This window comes from Camelus bactrianus, chromosome 2, assembly GCF_048773025.1.
Source record: "Camelus bactrianus isolate YW-2024 breed Bactrian camel chromosome 2, ASM4877302v1, whole genome shotgun sequence".
Lineage (NCBI taxonomy): Eukaryota > Metazoa > Chordata > Mammalia > Artiodactyla > Camelidae > Camelus > Camelus bactrianus.
In genome coordinates, this window is record NC_133540.1 from 52,308,729 (window position 1) to 52,324,096 (window position 15,368).

Genomic DNA, 15,368 nt, shown 5'->3' on the forward strand with positions numbered 1-15,368 from the left:
TTATTGGGAATACGGCCATCATATGTAAAAAATTCCTTCTCTGCAAGAAGTTTAAATGCCATTGAAAACTTTTTTTTACATCTTTATAAAGTAGGTTTTTATTTATTTATTTTTTTTTTTATAAAGTAGGTTTTTTTAAAAATCAAAATATCAAAGTAATGTTTGAGCAAGTCATCTGTTCTGCAAGATATCTGTAGAATTTTAGGAAAATGTAAGAAAAGTTTTTGAAAGACATACATAAATAAACATGCATAAAAATTTGCACAGTTTGACAATTTTAAAATGTAACATTATGTTATCATTATAGGAAAATTTAATGCACACATGAGATATTTCAATACATTGTTTCTGATGTATCTCATTCATGAGTGCATTTTTAATGAAATATAGTCATCTTACAATGTGTTAATTTCTAGTGTATAGCATAATATTTCAGTTATACATATATATTCCTTTTCATATTCTTTTTCACTATAGGGTATTACAAGATATTGAATATAGTTCCCTGTGCTATACAGTAGAACCTTGTTGTTTACCTATTTTATATATAGTATCTGCAAATCTTGAATTCCCAATTTATCCCTCCACCTACCCCCACCCCCCTGGTAACCATAAGTTCATGAATGCATTTTAAAAATCCAAGAATCACCTGAATTTAGATAATCAATTTGAAAAGCTGTAAAATCCAGACCAAGTGTGTTATATTTTTGGAGGAATAAAATATTTTAACAAGTGCAGGCAATTAAAAAACACATACATGTGAAATCCAACAGAGCCACTGCACGGAAATGTCAAGAAAGATTATGTCTCTTAGTCTAACATTTTTTGTTAAGTAAGTAGTTTTTTAAGAGGTAGAAGAGGAGTGGATTAAGTCACTGTAACTTTTACTCCTATGAAGTACACACTCAAAGTTAAGCATGACAGAACCTGACTCGGAGGGAAATTTTCAGTTCAAAAAAAAAAAATCAGATAATGATCATTAAAACTGATTTCACTCCATTCTTTCCAAATCATCTTATCCTGCCTTAGCAATAAATGAAATACAGATGTTGGAATAAGGCGAGATACTTTGTTTTAAGCCTAGTAAAGCAGAGGCATGCTTTCTAGTTAGTATAACTATTCATTTGAAAAACAAACCCTTTAGTTTCTTTACAAAATTATTTTGGCTAAGGAAACCCTGGGACGGAAATCGTTAAGAATTACCAATAACCCTCAGGAGACAAGCAAATAAATAACAGATACTACCCAGGTACAGTGGCAACTCAGAATCATAAAATAACCCAGTTTCAGAATTTTAAATAACTTTTGTTCGAAGACTGATAAGATTTACAGTATGATAAATGTGCTTTTGCCACAGAATTAACGAAATTACAAACTTACACACATTAATATTCAAGATGCAAAATGAGTTCAGGATAACATCTGACTAACAATGTTCCTCATAAAAGATTAGCAGAACAAATCATTAAGAACAATAACACGGATGGACCTAGTGATGATCATACTGAGTGAAGTAAGTCAAAGACAGATATCATATGATATCACTGATATGTGGAATCTATAAAAAAAAGACACAAATTTTATTTACAAACCAAAAACAGACTCACAAACAGGAAACAAACTATGGTTACCAAAGGGGAAAGGGTGGGGAGAGCTAAGTTAGGGGTTAGGGGTTAACAGACACACATGTTACTGTATATAAAGTAGATAAACAACAAGGACCTAATGTATATCACAAGGAACTATATTCAATTTCTTGTAATAACATATAATGGAAAAGAATCTGAAAAGAAAAAATATATATGTATGTATATGTATAACTGAATCACTTTGCTGTACACCTGAAACTAACATTGTAAATCAATTATGTTTCAATAAATTTTTTTAATGATAAGATTTTGATGTGGAAGCATATAGGCAGCAGCTGTATTTGGTAGACAGGGTACATAAATATTATTTTAGTCCAAGGACAACTAATCTCAACAACTTGGAACTAGTAAATAATTTCATTTCTTTGAAGTATGAGTCCATTTGTGACATACAGTTATACTAATTATCACTTGTGCCTATCATTTGTGCCTATGAAAGGCGGGGAAGAAAAATGTAACTATTTCAAGGGTTGTCTACTTTTGAAAGAAATTCAGTGGAAGGCATTCTTATTATCAAACAATACATTATCAAACATACATGAAATATAAATGATTACATTCTTCAGATAAGTTTTGAAGAGTACACATGTAATGTAAATATGTGTAATGTAAAAAGATATATAAGGAATTCTATTAACAGAAAGATGAATGACCATCTTTCATAAATATACTTCTTTTAATCTGTAGGAATGACTAATTTGTCCTGATGCACTTATTCACTTTGCCCTAGTCTCCTTGGAACAAATAATACATTTTAATTGCAACACAGGTAGTGTAAGAGGAAGTCTGTGACTGAAAAAAACTAAACTAATAGGTACAGCCAGGAATTGGGTCCATATTCTTAAAATTACACTCTTTGGCATTATTCTTTAACCAACCTTGCCATTTGACTTAAATGATAAGTAACAATGCAGACAACTACAGCAAAGTCTTTCATTGTCATTTGAAAGAAAATGACTGAGTTCAATATATATTTTTACATAATCTAAGAAAATTTGAACATGCAGTCATCCAGCCATAACATATTAGACCTAGAGATACAGCTTTCAAGGTGTCCAAGATCTAGAGCAAAGACCAGCAAACTATGGTCCAAGGGCCATAGATCTCTGGCAGCCACTCTGCACTGTTAGTGCAAGAGCACCTGCGGACAATATGTAAATGATGGGGTGACTACGTTGTTGTAAAACTGTATTCCCAGAATAGGCAAGAGCTGGATTTGGCCCATGGGCTGAATATTGTTGATGATTTGGTTAGAATAAATGAAAATACAGAACTAAATCAATGAATTTTTAAAAAGAGAGTTCTTTGGAATTGTGTCCTGAATGTTAGGGGATAACTTTCAGCAGAACAAAATTCCCACAGAAAACTACTGGAAAAGCCAAATAAAAATTTTTTAAAAATCTATTTAAAGATTTCAGAAGTGCTGAACCTAACCTACCTAGTCCTAACTAGGATTAGGAACTGCCAAAATTTCAGAGAAGGGCAAGAAGCTGAGAGTATAGCCTTTGCCCAAAGAGAGGACTGCTGCTGGGAGCAAAGAAATCAGCAGAGCCTTCATTGAGCTCATGGAGCTAGGGCAGTAGTGCTCAACCAAGGGTAATTTTCCTTGCAGGGGACATTTGACGATGTTTGGGGGCACTTTTGACTGTCATGATGTGGGTTAGGGGATGGTTTGCTGTGGCATTTAGTGAGTAGAGGCCAGGATGCAGCTAAACACCCTACAATGCACAGGACAGCCCTCCATCCCCAACGAGAAATTATCTGGTCCAAAATGTCAATAGTACCTCAGTTGTAAAGTCCTGGACTACAGAAACAAAACGAAATTGGAGGCTTAGAATCTTAGACACATACACACGCGCGCGCGCACACACACACACACACACACACACACACCCCAAAGTGTATATTATTCTTATTTCTGGTTTGGTTCAGACATTTGCTAGGGATCATTTTGTTTAGATACTTACATTCTCAGGTATGGAAGTTTCCTGCCCCTATTAAATCCCATGCATGAAGTGTTCTGAACCATCTTCATTCACTCAGGTCCCAGTCCCACCTCAGCAACATTCATCCTCAGCAAAGCGCCTCATCACTTACCCTATTTGATTAAAATCATCCTACCAATGCTTTGTCTACTGCCTTCCTGTCCACATATTTTTTTCTAACTTCACTCATTCTTTTCCATCTTTAAGAAAGTATTTCTTTTTTATCAAGAAAATGGCTTATCTCCTTTCTCCCATCTCCTTCTCCTTCAAAATCACTTTTTCTTTACCCTGCTATCTTTCTAGGTTATTCCCGATCCCTCTCCTTCTTTTTTAGCCAAAGTCATGGAAAGAGCAGTCAACATGAACTGTGTCCACTTCATTATAATCCAGAGACTGTTTCAGTGACTCTCTGCAAATGCCTTTTTAGTCAAATCTCAGCTGTAAAACCAATGGTCTTCCTTTAGTTACAATACTTACTGTTCAAGATCTCCTGTGTCCTCCTCTGACACTAACTTTATTCCCCTTCTATCATCATTTTTTTGCCCCGTCACTATCCCACCCACTAAATATACCCCACAAGATTCTGTGTTCAGTATGCCAGTTATCACAGTACCTCTCAGCTTCAAATCCACCCTTCTACATTTTGTGGTGCTTGAGCTGGGACTCAGGCTGCATTTCTGTTTTGCCAGCACCTCCTTATTAGGTCTGCCAATAGGGGGCGCTAGAGGGAGCCTACAAGGCCAGAGAAGAGAGAAGGGACTTGGGCCTACCTGTTTCCAGTTCCTATAGCAGGTTGTTCCGATAGCGGACTTTGATTCTACTCTGTAGCTACTCCCACCCTTACAGAACCAGTCTCATGACTTCTTGCAGTTGCTACCTGCATGATGCCTTGGTGTTCTCACACACCTTTTCAGTTGTTTAATAACAGAGCCAGTAATACATAGAATGGACATTATTATAACCATCATCACCTTATTTATTCAACAGCAGAGTAATGTTACTTGCTTATATCTTAGAACATTTTGAGCTTACTTTTCCCCTGACTGACATGAAGGGTATATGGAATTTTGGCATTCATTTAGTATACTGATGTTAACCATGAGGAAAGATGTGGCCTCTAAGGTGTAACTCGCAGCCAAGTTCACCCTTCCATCATGCCTCCAAATAAGGCTTCCATTACTTGTTGTGGGATGACAGAAATTATGGTAGGAGTGGAAGGGGGACCTAAAACTGGGAGAAGTTTGAAAAGTTGAATGATGGAGGGGGTTTCAGTGTCTTCTACATAAACTTTGATGAAATGAGCACCTTTGGGCTAAACTAAGGACATACATAGCCTCTGTCTCAGGATGTAGTAGGCGGCGTTGATAAAACTGAAGATTTAGTCACTCAGGCTTATATATTTTTTATATCATACCTAAGGCCCCCAGGAACCACGATTATTCAAAGAAAGCTTCTAGGTGTGGTAACATCATAGGGGAATGTGTTCTGTGTTGAGTTGTGAGGTCACTGAGAAGGGAGTCAAGCCTGGAAGGCTCTGAGACAGGTGCCCTCGCACTGACTCAGATTTACACCTTTCATTTTGCATCTTCAGGCTTATATAGGGAAGAAGGCCTTGATAGAGAAAGGGATCTTTGGGCCTAGAAACAGGAAAGCTATGAACACACAAAATCTGCCACCAAAATAAAAGAGCAGATTAGGAATCCTTAGAGTTTTAGGCCTCCCAGCCATATGGGGAAACTGAGGGGCAACATGTATTAAAATGTTATAAGGGGGGCAAGGCGACATATGGGAAATCTCTGTACCTTCCTCTCAATTTTGCTATGAACATAAAACTGCTCAAAAAATAGCCTTTTTCAAAAATGTTATAAGGTTTTAAAAAAAATTTGTAATTGTCTTAGCCCAACTATTTTTAATCAAGATTCTATCCCACAACGAATAATAGTAAAATCCTCAAAGGAGAAGTGTCCACTGTGCTTGTTTTCAGGGCAGCAAGGCAGTGGGAGCTGGAGAGACTATATATATCCTCCTCATTATGTGTCTAGAATCCAGATACAAACAGTGGCATAGTATTAAGCTTTGCTAGTGAGGAGGCCTTGGTCCTGTCATAGCTTTTACAATCCTCCTTGATAAATTTAGACATCTCAGAACCAGACATTTGCGAACTCTGAGGAAGAAGAAGGTACAAGGCTACTCACTTCAAAAAATGATTATTGAGAGCCATCAATGTGTTCAACCCTATTATGTGATCCAATAGATAAAGAGATCATTCATTTCACAGGACATTTGTTGAATACCTACAATGTGCCTGGCACAAAGTGCTAGGTGCTGGGAATAAAGGTAACATATGGTCTCTACCCACAACTCACTGGCTAGTTGTGGGCCCAAGTATAAACGCAAATCACAATATGCCATATGATGTGTGCTATAACAGAGGTAGATTCACTAGGTTATAGTATCTCAGAGGAAAATAAAATAATTACACTGGGGGTGGTGATGAAAGGAGTGCTTATGGAACGCTGCTAAAAGAAGAAATCACATCTGGGCTGGACTTTGTAGCCAGAGAGAGAGAAGAAAGAAAAGTAGAAGTAGGTAAGAAGGGAAGCAGAGAGGAAGAGAGGGAGGAAAGCTGAAGGATAATGCAAAGGGGGGGGGTGCTAACTAACAAGGACATGGAGACATAAGTAAGCATGTACATTTAAGGACTACTGTGAAAAATAAATAAATAAGCAGAAACCTCAATTACACAGAGTTAGGAGACCAGACAGGTGAGCTCTCATGCCCTGTGACAATAGCAAAGCCCAACAGGAAGCAGAAAGACCTCTTCTTTCCTGGCAAGGGCTCATCCAGTGAGAAGTCACGGGACTCTGTCTCCTGGTGCCCTCCCAACTTCCTTTCCCCTCTATAAAAGTGCTCTTCCCTTGCCCTGCTGGAGATTGCATGTGGCTCACCATGGTTGTAGACCCTGAAGTGCAGTTTTCTGCTGATCCTGAGTAAACCTGTCTTTGCTGGAGAAATTTCTGGCAGTCTATTTGTTTTAAATCAACGCTACTAACTGAGAGCCATGGCTATGGAACAAAGGCTGGGGCGGGGGCAGTGTTGGAATGCTGGAGCTGAAGCTGGAAGCCTTGACTATGGAATATAAATGACCGTGGTGCTACGGTAACTTTGGACTTTGTCTGACAGGTATGAAGAGCTGACAAATGTTGTTAAGCAAATAAATGAGAGTTTGAGGGGGGGTTTGGTGATTATTTTGTTTTGTCATGTTGGGATGCTGTTTAGATGCATGCTTTAGAAGGTTCCTTTGGGAGTAGCGTGGGAGCCAGAAGGTATGTCCTGGTGCCTCTGCTACTAATAGCAATTAGTCAGCTCTTTTTTTTTTCCCCAGTTTTTTTTTTTTTTTTTCGGTGGGGGGAGGTAATTAGGTTTTTTGTTTGTCTGTTTATTTATTTATTTCTAGAGGCAGTCCTGGGGGTTGAACCCAGGACCTCATGCATGCTAAGCATGTGCTCTACCACTTGAGTTATACCCTCCCCGCAATCAGTTCTTGAAAAAGAGCTGTGAGAGATGAGGGGATCCAAGCTACATCAGTGACAATAGAAATGAAAAATTATTGTCAGCTCTTGCCTGAGGTGACATAGTGTGGGGACAGGCTCTGGAAACAAACAATTAGATTGGAATCCTGGATTTCCAGTTATTAATGGCATAAACTTTGAAGTTACTTAACCTCTCTGAAACTCAGCTTTTTTTTTTAAATCTGTAAAAGAGTAATAAAAGTAATATCTACCTCACAAAGTTGTTAGGGAGATTAAATGAGTTAACATATTTAAAGCATTTAGAATGAATAGTATCTGACATGTAGTGATTATCATATGTGTTAGTGATTATTAATATTTTATACTCAGAGGAGAAATAAATCTCACATTTTTGGAATGGAGGAATAAGAGAGCATTTAATTTGGAATGTAAGGTGGAGGAAAACTGCCAAAAGGCAAAGACTGCTGGAGTGCAGAAGGTACTCCAGGTGGGGGTAACAGCAAGAGCTAAGGCTCAGAGCAGGGAAAGGATAGGAGATGTTCAGCCTCCAGTACAAGGTTCAGAGGTTCATTCTTCAACAGGAAAAAAATTTTTCTTTATCTGGGAATCTAAGGGCCAGGAAGAATCAACCTTGTCTCTTAATAAGGGTCCATAAAAATTTAACATCCAATTGTGATACTTTTGAGAGAGAAAAGAACACTAAAATTGATGAAAATTAAATAATTTAATATATTTCTAATATATTTTTGAAGTATTTCTTGTCCAAAAATTTTTTCTTCAAAAATTATTTTAAAATATGTCTTTCTAGGAAAAAATAATATCGTACTATGTACATTAAAGGAAATTTTTTTAATTTAAAAAGTTTAAAAACTTCCATCTGAACATTTAGAGATGACTTTAGTGTAATAATTACAAGAAAAGAAAATTACAGGTTAATATCTGTCATAAGCACAGATGCAAAAGTCCTGTACACGATATGAGCAAATCTAATAAATCTAATAAACATCAAGACCAAATGGAGTTTGTTCCAGAAATGCAAAACTGATTTAATATTTAAAATTCAATCAATGTAATTTACTACATTAACAGAATAAAGGAAAAGAACATAAAGTTATTTCAATAAATGCAGAAAAACTATGATCAAGGTGGGGGGAAAAACAGCCTCTCAGCAAAGTAGGAATGGAAGGGAACTAGGGAACTATCTTATTTCATCAAGATTATCTTTTAAAAAAATCAACAACTACATTTTACTTAATGGTGAATTTTGAACATTTGCCTCTTGGGTTGGAATTAAGATAAGGATGATTACTATAACCACTTCTGTTCTACATTATACTGGAGGTACTAGTCAATACAAGGCGAGAAAAATAAAACAGACAAAAGATAAAAGAAAAAGTATTTTTTTGAGAAAAAAAGTAAAGTTGTCATTTGCAGATGACATAACTATGTATGTATGTAAAAAATCTAAAAGAATGTACAAACTATTAGGGTTAATAAGCACAGCTATTGGAAATAATATAAATATCCAAAACTCAATTGTATTCTATATACTAGAAACAATTAGAAAACGAAAATAAATTTTAAACAGCTTTTAAAATGGTACTGAAAAACAAAACATAGTCTTTCATATTAACATAGCTGGTTAGTCACAGTTCATTTTAAAAAGGATTAAAATTCTTAAGCAGCAACATCATAGCTCTATTTGCCATTCCCTGAATTCAAGTGATATCAGAGATACAGATAAGGCTGCCAGAGACTTGCTTCATTTTTGGGCTCAAGTCCCCCAAATCATTGAGCCCTTGTAGCTTTCTGTGAAAAATACGGAAACTTGGAAGAATGTTTTATGAAGTCACTTTGAAGAAATGGAGTACGCTCAGTTTTACAGAGCGCCTTAAGTTAAATGATTCTCCTACACCTGTTAGTATATGTGAACCCCCAATGACTTGAACTTTAGAACTTAAGAGGCTTCCAATTCTAGTACTAAAAAATAATCTGTAAGAAGAATTTTGTCAAAGATTTATAATTAGTGATAAAACAAGGATGTTGTTCTCATACTTAAATTCTCACTGTGCTTTGCTCTCTTGGGCTTAAAGGCAGAATGCTAACATGATAGCCTTAACAATTAGTGCCTAGAGGACATGTCAGTTTGAAAATTGCCTAAATATAGAGCAAGAAATAACTTCTTTAAGACTTAAAAAACAAAATTCAACTGAATAAAATTTAAAGATCTTATTGGCTTTATTGAGCAATTCATAAATCAGGGAGCATCCGATCTAGCAGATAGAAAGGGCTTCTGAGGAGCTGTTCAAAATTAAAGGCTTTTATAGGCAGAAGGGAGTGGGAACAAGAAACTTATACTAGGCAAAAAGCAGATTGGTTATCGCAAGATTATATTCCTTCAGGGGATGGCCAGGGTCTATCAGGCAAATTACCTGATTACTGCTGAGCAGGTGATTCCTGACTGAATGATTTAAGATTCCACTTCTGTGAGAGCCCAAACTGTAATTAAGTCTTGGTTTGGTGACATGGGGCTTAGCATGAGTGACTCCATTTGGGATTATTGTCTTATCTTTAAAAAAGCAAATTTTGATGGTGATGTGTATGATTTACTGAGGAAGGGCAAAATGTTCACAGCTTTTATGCCCAATTATATGAGGAAGGCATTCTCTTCAGTTAGAAAAATGACAGGTCACACATTTCCATAGGAGTCTTGACTTCAGAATCTATCGCATGCATGCTAAGAGCAGAAACAACGATTATAAAGGCAGAGAAACACCACTCATTTGCTAACTCAGGTGATTCAGTGACATGAGGTTTTTTTATGAGCCCGTAACTGTAGTGATGTTTTTCAGAACCTTGTAGGCCCCTGATGCTTGGAAGTAGGGAGCTGTTTCTCTTAAAAGGGCTAACAGAGAGAGGCAAGAAATAAGTAAAGGAAGCAAAACAGTTACAAATTAGAAAAGAAAAAAGATTATGTGAAAACCACTTGAGAAATTAGCTGACATCTGTGGAGAGAATATTGAGAATGAAAATAATCAAGATTTAACAAAGCCAAAGTTTTATGACAGAGGGGTGAAATCTCTGACAAGTCAGATTTTCCCTCAATTATATTTCTGTTTAAAAGAGTCTTTCATTGTCAACTGTATGGTGAACTTAGTGGGGTAACAAGTGGTTTGAAACTATGGTAGGGACGGTAGAGCATATGGTAATACATTTAAACTAATTAAACAGGACAGAAAGCTCAACCCCAGAAATAGGAGTCTGTCTCACCTCTCTTTGAGGGTTGATGGAAGGTCATCCTCTCTAAGATTTTGGTTTCCCACCTTCTGCTTCTCACTTAGAGACACTTTGCGACTGCTTTCTGTAAAGATGGGATCTTAAAGCTGAAATTTAGAGGTAGAAGAAGTGGCCTTTATAGTTAAAGCATCGTTCTACAAGACCAGATTCACACCTTCCCTTGGATGGCTTGGAAACTGTCGATGCAAGTCACGGTAAGAAGGCATAGAGCCTAGAAAGGCTGAAGCTGAGAGCCAGATTCCTAGGAACTCAAGGACTGTGTACAGTGTTGGGTTAAAGTAAGGCATAAATGGATGACTTCCCGTCCCCTCCCTTCTTCTCCTCCCCTCTCTCTCTGATTTGGGGGGGGGGTGAGGGGGAATGTGCCTGCATACACACATGCATTTTAATGTGTGTATGTGTATATATTGATCTGACTCTTTTTTTTTTAAGTTTGCTTCAAAGTATCCTCTGGAAATGCAGTTATAATTCAAAGTTTGCTTAACTTTTAAAGTAAGCTTTTTAAGAAAAATATGGAAAATGTGGAATCAGAAAAGGCACTGGAGCATAGATTGAGAGATCTGGGTTCTAGTCCCAGCTTTTCAAAATCCATGTGACTGTGAGCTTGACTATTTAAACCTCAGCCTTCCCATCTGGGAAATGAAAGTATTGGATGGACTAGAATGATTTTTAAGGGTTCTTCCAACTCTGATATTTGATTATTCTATGAAATCTGAGTTAAGCAGAGAGGTACCTTTGCACAGCACATTAACCTCTGGTAGAGGCATACCTAAATTATAAGAGCAGGGAAAGACAAAATCAGCTTCTGAAATACTGAAATTGTCCCCCTCAACAAATGAGTCCTTGCTTGTAACAAAGTAAGGGGGAAAAAAAAAAGGATCACGTTATAGCAACATGTAGTATTTGTTACAAGTGAAGGGGCTAAAATTAGCCAAGTCAAAGAATATATGCATAAAATCACCAAAAGACAAGTGCCAGCATGTATGCTGGGCTGTCCTTACCAAATCTTCTAAGTGAGATAGATAATGCAAATAAAATTTAGGTATCAAATAATGCAATTACAGTAACAAATAACAGTAACTGGGAAGCAAACATGCTCACTAGAGAACAGTGTTTTGACAGATACACTTGTGTGTATCTACTTGGCTTGACCACTTACCAGCTCTGTGTTCTTGGGTAAGTTAATTATGTGTTCATTGCAAACAATTTGAAAAATATAAAAAGATGAAAAAATGAAAAAAAGCCTCAATGCAAGGAATTCTGGAAAATGTTGTTTTTGCTTTCCAACCTTGATACTAAAAAACAAACCAGAACAGGTGTTTCTGTATTTGTGATGCTTATCACTTTTACCTAGAACATCATTTAAACACAGGTGTTAGAGTCATTTCCTTTAAGAGCTCAAGCAGACACAAATGTTCACTGTCAAGTTTATTAATCAACATTATTCTGGAAGTTTCAATGAATGTAGTAAAAAAATGTTAAATTAAATAATTTGTGAAACCACTGGAATCAAAAAATATAGGGCTAATGATGAGCTATGTATCTTTTTTAAAAACCCAAATTTCAGTTTTCAAGTAATGAAATTAAAAACAGAAGTTGATAATGCAATCATATGTATTTAGAAATCAATAGCTTTTTCTTTATTGGCAATAAAGAGACAAAAATGAGAAAAAGCAAACACACATAAAACAGATAGTAGGAAAGAATTAAGTTAAAAAGAAAAATACAGGACCTATATTTTCTTTAAATTCCCAGAAACCAAAAGAATTTATACTAACAATTGAAGGGCCCAAGGGCAAAACAATCAACAGAGCATGTTCTTGGCTGGAAAAATCTTAATATCACAAAAATATCAAGCCTATAAAAAAATAAATTCAATTAAAAATATGTAATAGCTTGAGATATAATGAAATACAGTAAACTGTACATATTTAAATATGCAATTTGATATCCACACACCTGTAAAACCATTATCACAATCAAGATAATGAATGATATCTTCATTAATTTACATAAGGCTGTTCAGCCTTCCAACATCACTTGCTGAAGAAACTGTCTTTTCTGCATTGCATATTCTTGCCTCCTTCATTGTAGATTAATTGGCCATAGATGTGTGGGTTTATTTCTGGGCTATTTTGTTCCATTGATCCATGTGTCTGTTTTTGTGCCAATACTATGCTGTTTTGATTACTGTAGCTTGTAGTATTGTCTGAAATCTGAGAGGGTTATGTCTCCAGCTTCATTCTTTTTCTTCAGTATTGCTTTAGCAATTCTGGATCTTTTGTGGTTCCATATACATTTCAGGATTATTTGTTCTAGTCCTGTGAAAAATGTCCTGCATAATTTGATAGGGATTGCATTAAATCTGTAGGTTGCTTTGGGTAGTATGGCCATTTTAAGGATATTATTCTCAGCATGTAAGTCTTTCATCTCCTTGGTCAGGTTTATCCCTAAGTAATTTTTGGATGCAATTTTAAAAGGGGTTTTTTTCTTTTTACTTTCCTTTTCTGATATTTCATTGTTAGTGTAAAGAAATGCAGCAGATTTCTGTATGTTAATCTTGTTTCCCGCTACTTTGCTGAATTCATTTATCAGCTCTAGTAGTTTTTGTGTGGAGTCTTTAGAGTTTTCTATATATAGTATCATGTCATCTGCATATAGTGACAATCTTACCTCTTCCCTTCCAATTAACATTCACTCCTTCACACCACACACAAAAATAAACTCAAAATGGCCTAAAGACTTAAACATAAGACGGGACACCTTAAAAACATTCTCTGACATAAAACGTAGCAATGTTTTCTTAGGTGAGTCTTCCAAGGCAATAGAAATAAAAGCAAAAATAAACAAATGAGACCTAATCAAACTCCTAAGCTTTTGCATGGCAAAGGAAACCAGAAACCAAACAAAAAGACGGAATGGGTGAAGATATTTGCAAAAGATGTGACTAACAAGAGCTTGATTTCCAGAATATGCAAACAACTCATACAACTCGGTAACAAAAAATAACCCAATCAAAAATGTGCAGAAGACCTAAATAGACATTTCTCCAATGAAGACATACAAATGGCCAGCGAGCACATGAAAAGGGGTATCGCTAATTGTCACTATTTATCAGAGACTATCGCTAATTATCAGAGAAATGCAAATCACAACTACAGTGAGGTATCACCTCACACTGGTCAGACTGAGCATCATTAAAAAGTCAACAAATGATAAATGCTGGAGAGGTATGGAGAAAAGGGAACACTCCTACACTGTTGGTAGGAATGTAATCTGGTGCACCCATGATGGAAAACAGTATGAAGATTCCTTAAAAAACTAAAAATAGACTTATCATGTGATCCAGCAATCCCACTCCTGGGCATATATCCAGAGAAAACTCCAATTGGAAAAGATACATGCACCCCAGTGTTCATAGCAGCACTGTTTACAATAGCCAAGACATGGAAACAACCTAAATGTCCATTGACAGATGACTGGATAAAGAAGATGTGGTATATAATATATATAATGGAATACTACTCAACCATAAAAAGAATGAAATAATGCCATTTGCAGCAACATGGATGGACCTAGAGGTTATCATACTAAGTGAAGTAAGTCAGACAGAGAAAGACAAATACCATTATGACATCACTAATATGTGGAATCTTAAAAAAATGACACAAGTGAACTTATTTACAAAATAGAAACAAACTCACAGACACAGAAAACAAACTTATGACTACCAAAGGGGAAAGGGGGCTGGAGAGGGATAAATCAGGAGTTTGTGATTAGCAGATACAAACTGCTGTATATAAAATAGATAAACAACAAGGTCTTACTGTCTAGCACAGGGAACTATATTCAATATCTTATAATAACCTCTAATAAAAAATATATATATAACTGAATCACTATGCTCTACACAAATTAATACAGTATTGTAAATCAACTATACTTCAATTAAAAATTAAATTAAAAAGATAGTGAACATATCCATCAATCTGAAAAGAATCCATTCCCTCTTTGTAATCCCCCCACCTCTCTCTGCTCCGCTCCCCATTTCCAGGCACTTACTGATCTACTTTCTGTCACTATAGATTAGTTTGCATCTTTTTGTGAAATTTATGGGAATGGAATCTTATAACATGCACTCTTTTTTGTTTCCCTTCTTTCATTCAGTACAATTATTTTGAGATTTATTTATTTGTTGCATGTAGTTCATTCCTTTTTATTGCTGAGTATTTCATCATATGGATAGACCACAATTTGTGCATCTATTCACAATTTGAGTTGTATGAGCTGTTTGTATATTCTGGAAATTAAGCCCTTGTCAGTCATATCTTTTGCATTATATGGATAGGTCACAATTTGGGTTAATTTCAGTTTTGAGCCTTTACAAATAAAGCTGTTACGAACATTTGTGTATGAGTCTTTGTATGAATATATATTTTTGTTCTTGGAACTTTAAAGTCTCTACAAGAAAACTGGAGAAAAATATTTGTGATTTTGATTTTTAAATTTTAGGTTATTCGTTAAAGTCTATGCTCCATTTTGAATTTTTTTTAATATGATGTGAGGTAGGAGGTACAGATTGAAGTTAATTTTTTTGCATGTGGATATCAAATTGTTCCCATACCATTTGTTGAAAAGACAAGAAAAGTCTGTTCTGTCTCTCTCTCTCTCTCTCTCTATATATATATATATATGGAATCTCTACTGTCTCCTTAATGTTTTTGTTAATGTCTAATACATATATATACACACACATATATAATGTATATATATACACATATGTATCTGGAATCTCTAACTGTTTTCTTAATGTTTTTGTCTATTTTGATGCTAAACCATACTGATCTGATTATTGTACCTTTATAATACATCTTAAAGTCAGATGGTATAAGGCCCCCAACTTT

At 35.7% G+C, this 15,368-nt stretch overlaps 1 long non-coding RNA gene across 3 annotated transcripts in view; it reads left to right on the forward strand.

Annotated features, from left to right (window-relative positions):
• LOC105067132 (uncharacterized) overlaps positions 1-14,877 on the forward strand; it is a 280,700-nt gene extending 265,823 nt beyond the window's left edge. For all 3 annotated transcript variants that reach the window (XR_006724082.2, XR_012499166.1, XR_012499157.1), the window contains one exon: positions 10,509-14,877. This is a non-coding gene — a long non-coding RNA (uncharacterized LOC105067132). The remainder of the gene's footprint in view (positions 1-10,508) is intronic.
• Positions 14,878-15,368: the final 491 nt, after the last annotated feature.